Source organism: Agrilus planipennis, unplaced genomic scaffold, assembly GCF_000699045.2.
Source record: "Agrilus planipennis isolate EAB-ADULT unplaced genomic scaffold, Apla_2.0 scaffold183, whole genome shotgun sequence".
In the NCBI taxonomy this organism is placed as follows: domain Eukaryota; kingdom Metazoa; phylum Arthropoda; class Insecta; order Coleoptera; family Buprestidae; genus Agrilus; species Agrilus planipennis.
The window spans coordinates 67627-75695 of NW_020438983.1; positions in this window are offsets into that span (position 1 = coordinate 67627).

An 8069-nucleotide genomic window follows, 5' to 3' on the forward strand; every position below is an offset into this window, starting at 1 on the left:
CTCAAACCATTTCCAAAGCCGATATTCACCAAAAAAAGGTGATGCTGTCTGTTTGGTGGGATTTTAAAGGAATCGAGTTTTTTTGAGCTTTTACCGGATAACACAACGATTAATTCGGAAGTCTACTGGACAAACTGAATGATGCACTTCAACAGAAAAGGTCAGAACTAATCAACAGGAAAGGTGTAGTGTTTCACCAAGATAACGCGAGACCTCACACAAGTTTGGTCACTCGCCAAAAGCTATTACAGCTTGAATGGGATACAATGCTACACCCACCATATTCTCCAGACCTGGCACCATCGGATTGTTATTTGTTCCGGTCACTCCAAAATTTTTTAGACGGTAAAACCTTCACCTCAAATGAGGAGGTCAAAAACCTCCTCGATCAGTTTTTTTCCAGCAAAAACCAAAATGTTTATTAGCATGGAATTATGCTACTACCAGAAAGATGGCAAAAGGTGTTGTACAGAACGGTCAATATATAATTTAATGAAGTATTTGTTTATTATACGAAAACTGTCTTTCATTTCCACAAAAAAAACGAAATGACTTTCCGAACAACCCTATAGTATAACTCCAAAGAACGGATTCAATTAGTCCTATATGTATATTGCAACGAAGTCGCACAAGTGACATTACCTACATTGTATTGATTTTGACAAGACACGTTTTGGAAAAACTTATTTACATATATATAAATAAACTTTTTGGCAATTCTCCTTTGGTGCCTTTTTGAAAAAAGCACAAAATAAACAGAACTATTCACAATTTTTCAATATACAATCACATATAAGTATGTAATAGTAGTTACTATTTGAAATTAACTGTTGACTGCATTCGAAATTTCTCAAGAAACTAAAAATTTCATTACCAAGTAGGTACTTAAGAAGTTACGAGTATATGTCGTGCTACGTTTTGACAAATAACACTAGAACTGTTGTCTCATAAAAAAGTTAAAATTTGTCTACATTTTATCAGCCATATATCAATCAAAATAAATCCACATTCAATGTGAACTCTTAATAAGTCATTCTGTTTTTGTCACTTTTTGGACACATAAGCATGTTAATCACCATCCCACCCTTGGCATGTAGATAAATTGGTCAATGCCTTATTTTAATTACTCATCCTGTTAACTTTTTAGGAGAGTATTTAAAAATTAAATTAATTATTTTGCATTCCTAAATAAAAAACAATAATTATTTCCGCTTTTTAATCCTTCAACGTCTATTGAAGTGTATTTTTATTTTTATACATTTTTTTTATGAAACCGTAAGTGGAGTGTTTCAAACGAAAATTTATGTTTTAGTAATTATAACACTAAATTTTGCAGTCGACTATTACTAGGTACTAATAATAGCAATGTTTGCCCTAGTTATTCCTCATTTTTCAGTAGAATTAAAAAGACACTCCTTGCGGTAATACCCACTGTTAGTATCTAATTCAACGTTACATCCATAATATTAAACTAGAGAAACTTCCCTAACTTCTTAATACAACAAGAAGGCGCGTATTCATTGTGTTTAACCCAGTTTACCCGAGAATTTTGTTAATTCAAGTTGTATGAAACTCAAATAAACAGCGCTCGCCGTTTTCCACGAATTCTAACAAGATATTTAAGAGGTTCATTTCCTATTTTATCAGACCGTGAGCGACAAAGTACACGGGCGGCTTTCATCGTGTCGCTAAAAATTAAGAACGCTAANAAAAAAAATCACAAAAAAATACACTGAAAATCTTAAACAAAAACGTATTGAGAAAATTCAAAAATATATTCCTTTAGAAGATGAAATAAAAGACATGTGGAATCAGAACACAGTTCGAATTATTCGAATAATAATATCATCAATAGGCGTTATACCTAAAACATTACACGCTAGTCTAGCCGAGTTGAAACTGCATAAGTTTACGTAGATAAGTCTACAGAAATATGTAATCCTTGATACATGCGGAATAGTGCGCAGATTTCTTAACAGTACTGACATATCCCCTTTTCAGAAAACACAACAGGTTAAATAAGAAGCGCAGTTTTTAATACTCACTGATCATATTTCAGGGCAAGAAGAACCGTTAGCTCCCTAAATTTTAAGAACACAAAATTGGTTTCTATATCCCAAACGATGTGAGTGAGGTTCTTTGGCATTAGCCCGTCTTCACTTGCTCAATGTTACCAGTGCAAACTGAGAAGTCCAGGATAAAAACAGAAAATATATTATTAAAAATCCCACAATTTCAGCTGATACATGCCGAGCATGCAACACATCTCGCGAAACAATTGACAATATCACTGGGGGTTGCTCATTTTTAGCCAGCCGCCAATACATCGACAGACATAATAATGTTGCTTAACACACGCTGTTAGCCAAAAAGTTTAACCTCATAGATCAGATAGAGTCGTACCGTAAATACAAACTACAAAATGTATTAGATAACTACTTAACCAAGCTTTATTAGGATAGAGGCATAATTACAGACAAAACAGTTAATTATAACGGACCTGACATCACAATGACCATCAAAGAAACTAAAACAACCCACCTAATAAATGTTGTTGTACCAAACAGTGAAAATCTTAAACAAAAATATGTTGAAAAAATTCAAAAATATATTCCTTTGGCTGATGAAATAAAAGAAATGTGGAATCAGAACAAAGTTCGAATTATTCCAACAGTAATATCATCAATAAGCGTTATACTTAAAACATTACACGCTAGCTTAGTCGAGTTGAAACGGCATAAACTTACGTACATGAGGCTACAGAAATCAGTAATCCTTGATACATGCGGAATAGTAGTCAGATATACTGACATATCCCCCTTTTTAGATAACACCACAAGTTTGATTAGAAGCGGAGTTTTTAATAATCATCGGTCATATTTCACAACAAGAAGTACTGTTAGCTCTATAAAATTTAATAACAGAAAATTGGTTTTCATATCGTATCCCAAAAGATGTAGGTGAAGTTCTTTGGCATTAGCCCGTCTTCACTTGCTCAAACTTAACCAGTGAAAACTGNGCTATGGAAGAGGGGACTCATCTACGAAATGGAAGGGATAAGAAATGGAAAGAATCATCTCACTCGCACTCGCAGGATCAATGAGGATCCACTTGGTTAACCTTGAGGATCACTCGGGATGCAAAAGATCCGAGTTTGCCCGGCTCTGCTTTAAACGGTATATTAAGTACGAGACCTATAACAAATAATGTAAATATTGAAAATATCGCTGGCTCGACAGGAAAAATGTTTATTGATGTTTGGAATGTAATGGTTTATGTAAGTAGTGTTATCAATTCAGTTGAAAAAGCAAAGTGAGATCTTGTCTAACGTTTAAAATGCTTTAGTAGCAGCAAATATTCACCAGATGGCGGTACACTCCAATTGTATGAGGATACGGCTTTTCAGTATGGAATACAGTATATATTTTATAACGAAAACTTACTTAGATCCCGACTTGTTTTTTCACACTATCAGATTTAACTTTTAGATCTGTTTAGTTGCAACTATCATTGTATCATGATGCCGCATCAGTTGAAATCTTGAAATTATCACTCGGTCAAGCGAAAAAATATTTATAGTTTAGAATGTAACATAGGTACATATACCTAAGTCTAGACGGTTCTATTTTAAAATACAGTGAAAGGTACTAATTTATATTTCAGGATATAATATATTATATATTACATTTAACATCCAAATATGTAGAGGCAGTATATGGTCATCTGGTTGATATTTTCTGCTACTAAAGTATTTCATGTGTTAAACAATGCCTTACTAAGTATTTAAACTTGTGTAACTAAATCGACGATGCAGCTTTTCATACATGACAGGAAAGCAGTAAACCAGTTAATAGAAACATTTAAGTTCTTGCTGATTTAAATACCTTGGTAAGGCCTGTTTAATACATAAAACACTTCAGTAGCAGCAAATGCCTACCAGCTGGCGATACACTGCCTCTATTTGGATATTATATAAACTTGCTCTTAACGGGCTTCTTCGGTTTACTCAGTGATTTATCGAGACTGTCTATAACGCGCTGATGATATCGAAAAAGATCAAAATCGCAATCCTCGCCTGGAAATTTCGATACATTCCTAGTCAAGAACTTAAACGTATAATATATTATATACCACATTGAAAAATTAGCTTCTAATGGCAATTTCAATATTTGACAATTCTGGTAAACATTAGATAGATGCGCTTGAAACTAATACTTTTTCAAAACCGCCTAGGCGGAATTAAATGTGGCGTTTTTTCCAATTGGCTACAGCATAACTACGTATATGCCGCTATAGCATCTGGTGGATAACAAGTTCAGTTTCTTTTTTACTAGTTTTTCGAAATGTGGCGTTACAGTCGAATGATAAGGATACCATGGATAGAGAAGGTTAGAAATGAAAAGATATTAAAAAGAATAGGAGAATGCAGGACTCTATGGAAATCAATAAGAAATAGGCGAGATAGGTTGGTAGGACACTTCTCACGCATGAAGGGCTAGTCAGACATATTAGAGGCGGAAACGAGAGTTAGGAGGGGTAGAGAAGATAGACCTCAGATTAGATTGCTGTTCACAAATTGTTAAGGATGTGGGTTGTTCTAGTTTTAGGGAATTCCGAAAATTCACTCGGGATAAAAACTATTGAAGGTGCGTGTCCAAACAATCTTAGGATTACGACCTTATGCCGATGATGATAATGAGGACAGAAGTAGACCTAAACTATATTGATTTTCGCAAATAGTTAAGGATGTGTGATGTTCTAGTTTTAGGGAAATACGAAGATTATCTCAAGATAAGAAAGAGTGGAGGTGCGTGCCCAACCAGTTTTAGGACTGACAACCCTATGATGATGATGAAGATGATATTAATGTTACATGGAATATCTATATCTATATCTTTATTATACTTAAAAACACGGCATATAGTCAAGCGTATAATAGAAAGAAATTTTGCAAACAGTCCTCATGTTTTCTGTGTGTATTACCGCTATTCAGTTACTGAAATTAGATCGCTGTCGTCATTTCCGCGATCCATCAACATAACATTTACTCTTCAAGTCCATCTGATAAGCAGCTACATTAAGAAGAAAGTAAAGATACACACAGCGTTAGGGTGCATTATTTTACCAAATGCTTTATGGATGTAGCAAACATAAGACAGATGATACTTAGTAAAATATCAACTTAAGTAAAATTGATATATCCTCTTCGAGGTAAATTAACGTTTCTGAAACCCAAAAAAGTAATTAAACTCACGGATATGCAGGATATAATGCGTAGATGTAGTTTTTTGAAAAGAAACATAAAATAAAATAGAATTAACATTGACTGACATTGATTACCGCTAATGTTGTAGGTAAGAATCAGTCAATTAATGCTGTATTAAAAAAATATTTAAGGTTCTTTCAAGAAGCTTGTAGAGGGTCTATTTTTGTGTTTGCTCCGATTTTTTATATAAAACTTAATAGTGATAAACCGTAAAAAATAAATTTGTACAATAATAAAAAATATAGTCTTAAAACCATGAAGTACATTTATAAAAAAATGAACTACAATATACGATATTATTGTCTCTTTTCTTTAGCAATCTTTCTATACCAACTATGCTTACAATAATTTTTAGTCGATCTAAAATATTTAAAAAATGATCAATTTGATATTACAATTATCAAGGGCGTTTTCTGTCATTCTCCATACGTAAAACGATTATTTATCATTACTAATTTTACGTACAGTTACTTTTGGTTACAAAATAACCTTGGGAGTCAATATTAATCAATGTTAAAGTAGATAAATAACAATCAAATCAATCTGAATAAATAACAATAAATACTGCCAGATAACAGTTAAACCTAAAACAAAGGTAGTAAACTTATCCATTAGTAATTAGGCGACGAAACGATAGCCAATCCTATTAACAAAATGTTCTGCTTTTATGAGCAATCACGTAAAAGATGCAATTTCCTTAGAAATTTACTATCAGTTTCTCTTGTAGCTCGAGTAAACAAGAAAATAATACGTAAGGCGTTCATTAAGCTTAAGTCCTTTTTGCAGTTAAGCTGCAATAAATTTAAAAGGCCGTTTCATGTCTAAGTTAGTTCATTGTTTTACTAACATATGTACTAAAAACAGCACAAAACCAATAAAAAAAATACAAATCTAATAGATCAAATCTTAATACATCATTTTGAAATATTATAAATAATTTAGCCAAAAAGGTACACCTAAGCAAATCCTTTCACTATATGATTAATAATGTCGTATTTCGAATAGAATTTATAAGGCCCCATGTAGGTTGCAGGCCTCATGTGGCTAATGAGGGTCATGCCCATATAGGCATTTCCCTGTAGATTTCTCATGAAAATCTCACAAAAAAAGGGGTGATACTAAAATGAGGATTACCTTATGGGGTTTTTCATATGGGTCTTAAAGGGCAAACCTAACAAATGTATAAACTTACAAACACATGTATAAACTTAAAAACACATGTATAAGCTTACAATTAAACGAACCAAGAAGTGTACTTCCTGATATTGTTATTAGTCGAACAACAGTAAAACGATTGCAATTTAAAGTATTATTGACTGCAAAAGAGCTCAATAACACAATCTTACTTAAGAGCAAACAAATTTTGCAAATAAGTGATATATGTGTGTATTCCTCCAAATTGAGATATAAAGTGTATTGAAATTTGTGGAAAACTACTATGGAAAAGAAAATCCCTTTATACATATCCCTGCGATGCTAAATATTTAGAAATGTACCTATAGTTTCTGCAAACAATGAAAATATTACTACCTGTAAAATCATAGATATTGATAAGAAAAATGTTAATGCTAGTGATGAAAGTAATGAAATAATATGTGTTATGCCGTTCCTACATATGTAAAAGTGAGTTTCTCATTAGTAGAATATATTTTTCATTTTTAATAAGACACATCAACATTAATAATAAACATCATTTGGGTCGCAATTCAGATCTAGTTAAAAACTGGACCACCAAAAATTTTTTGAAAGTGAAATGAGATATTTAAAAAATATTTTTCTGCAGATAACAAAGTATGTTTGAGCTTTGAGCGCCACTCCAATCATTTTGTTTGTTATACTCTGGGTTGTAGGTGCAACACACTAACAATGTTCATTTAACCACAATTTTTGAACTTGCAATTCGAACGAAAGCTAAACATCGCTTTGTGAAACTTATCTTTTGGATGGAAGTGTTCGGAGGCTGCTCCCGAAGTGACCTAACTTAAAAAAACTGGTATAAGACCGCAAATGTTATTCGTGCCATTGAATAGGAATATGTCTACCCATTGTATTTCGTATTTTGTGAATTAAAGTAAAAGAAAAAAATTAGTAAGGAATATGTTTTTTTTCTGGGTCTCGATAAAAAATTTCAAAAGTATCGTGACCTCACCAAAAATTATTTGTCAACCCCTGTTCTACAGTAAGAAGGTTTCTAACGTAATTTTGTGGAACTGGAATGGCTGATTTTGGGATATTCCGGAAACAATTAAAACGTCTAACGAAACAATGAAACTAACTAAATGGCCTATTTTCGATATCAATGAAACGGAATTGTTATTGCTTAAATGTTAATATAGAATGTGGTAGTGGCTGTAACTAAACACCCGCTAATAGAATCATCAAGTTAAATGAGGTTAGACGTTAGAATATATTAGGAACCCTGATTCACACGTGTGAGGTGCTATGCACCTTAGTTATGGTAAGAGATTATCCCTTAATTGGTTTTGTTAAGTGCCATGTACCACGATGTTAACGTAGGTTATGGTGAGATATCGACAAAGATATCTACCCAACTATAGGGTTGTTCGGAAAGTCATTTCGTTTTCCCGACAGAGGATTTAATTGTATTCTTTTGCACCCAACTTCACATTTAAGCCGTACAATTTTTATATGCTTTGAGAGCTCATATAGCAAGGCTTGTGTGTGCTTGTGTGTGAAAAATTCCAATTAATTCTACGCAGTAGTTTTTGGTTGGTGCCCTTTTAAATATGGAGAGCGATAAGCAGCATTTTCGACATATCTTACTGTTTTACTACAAAAAGGT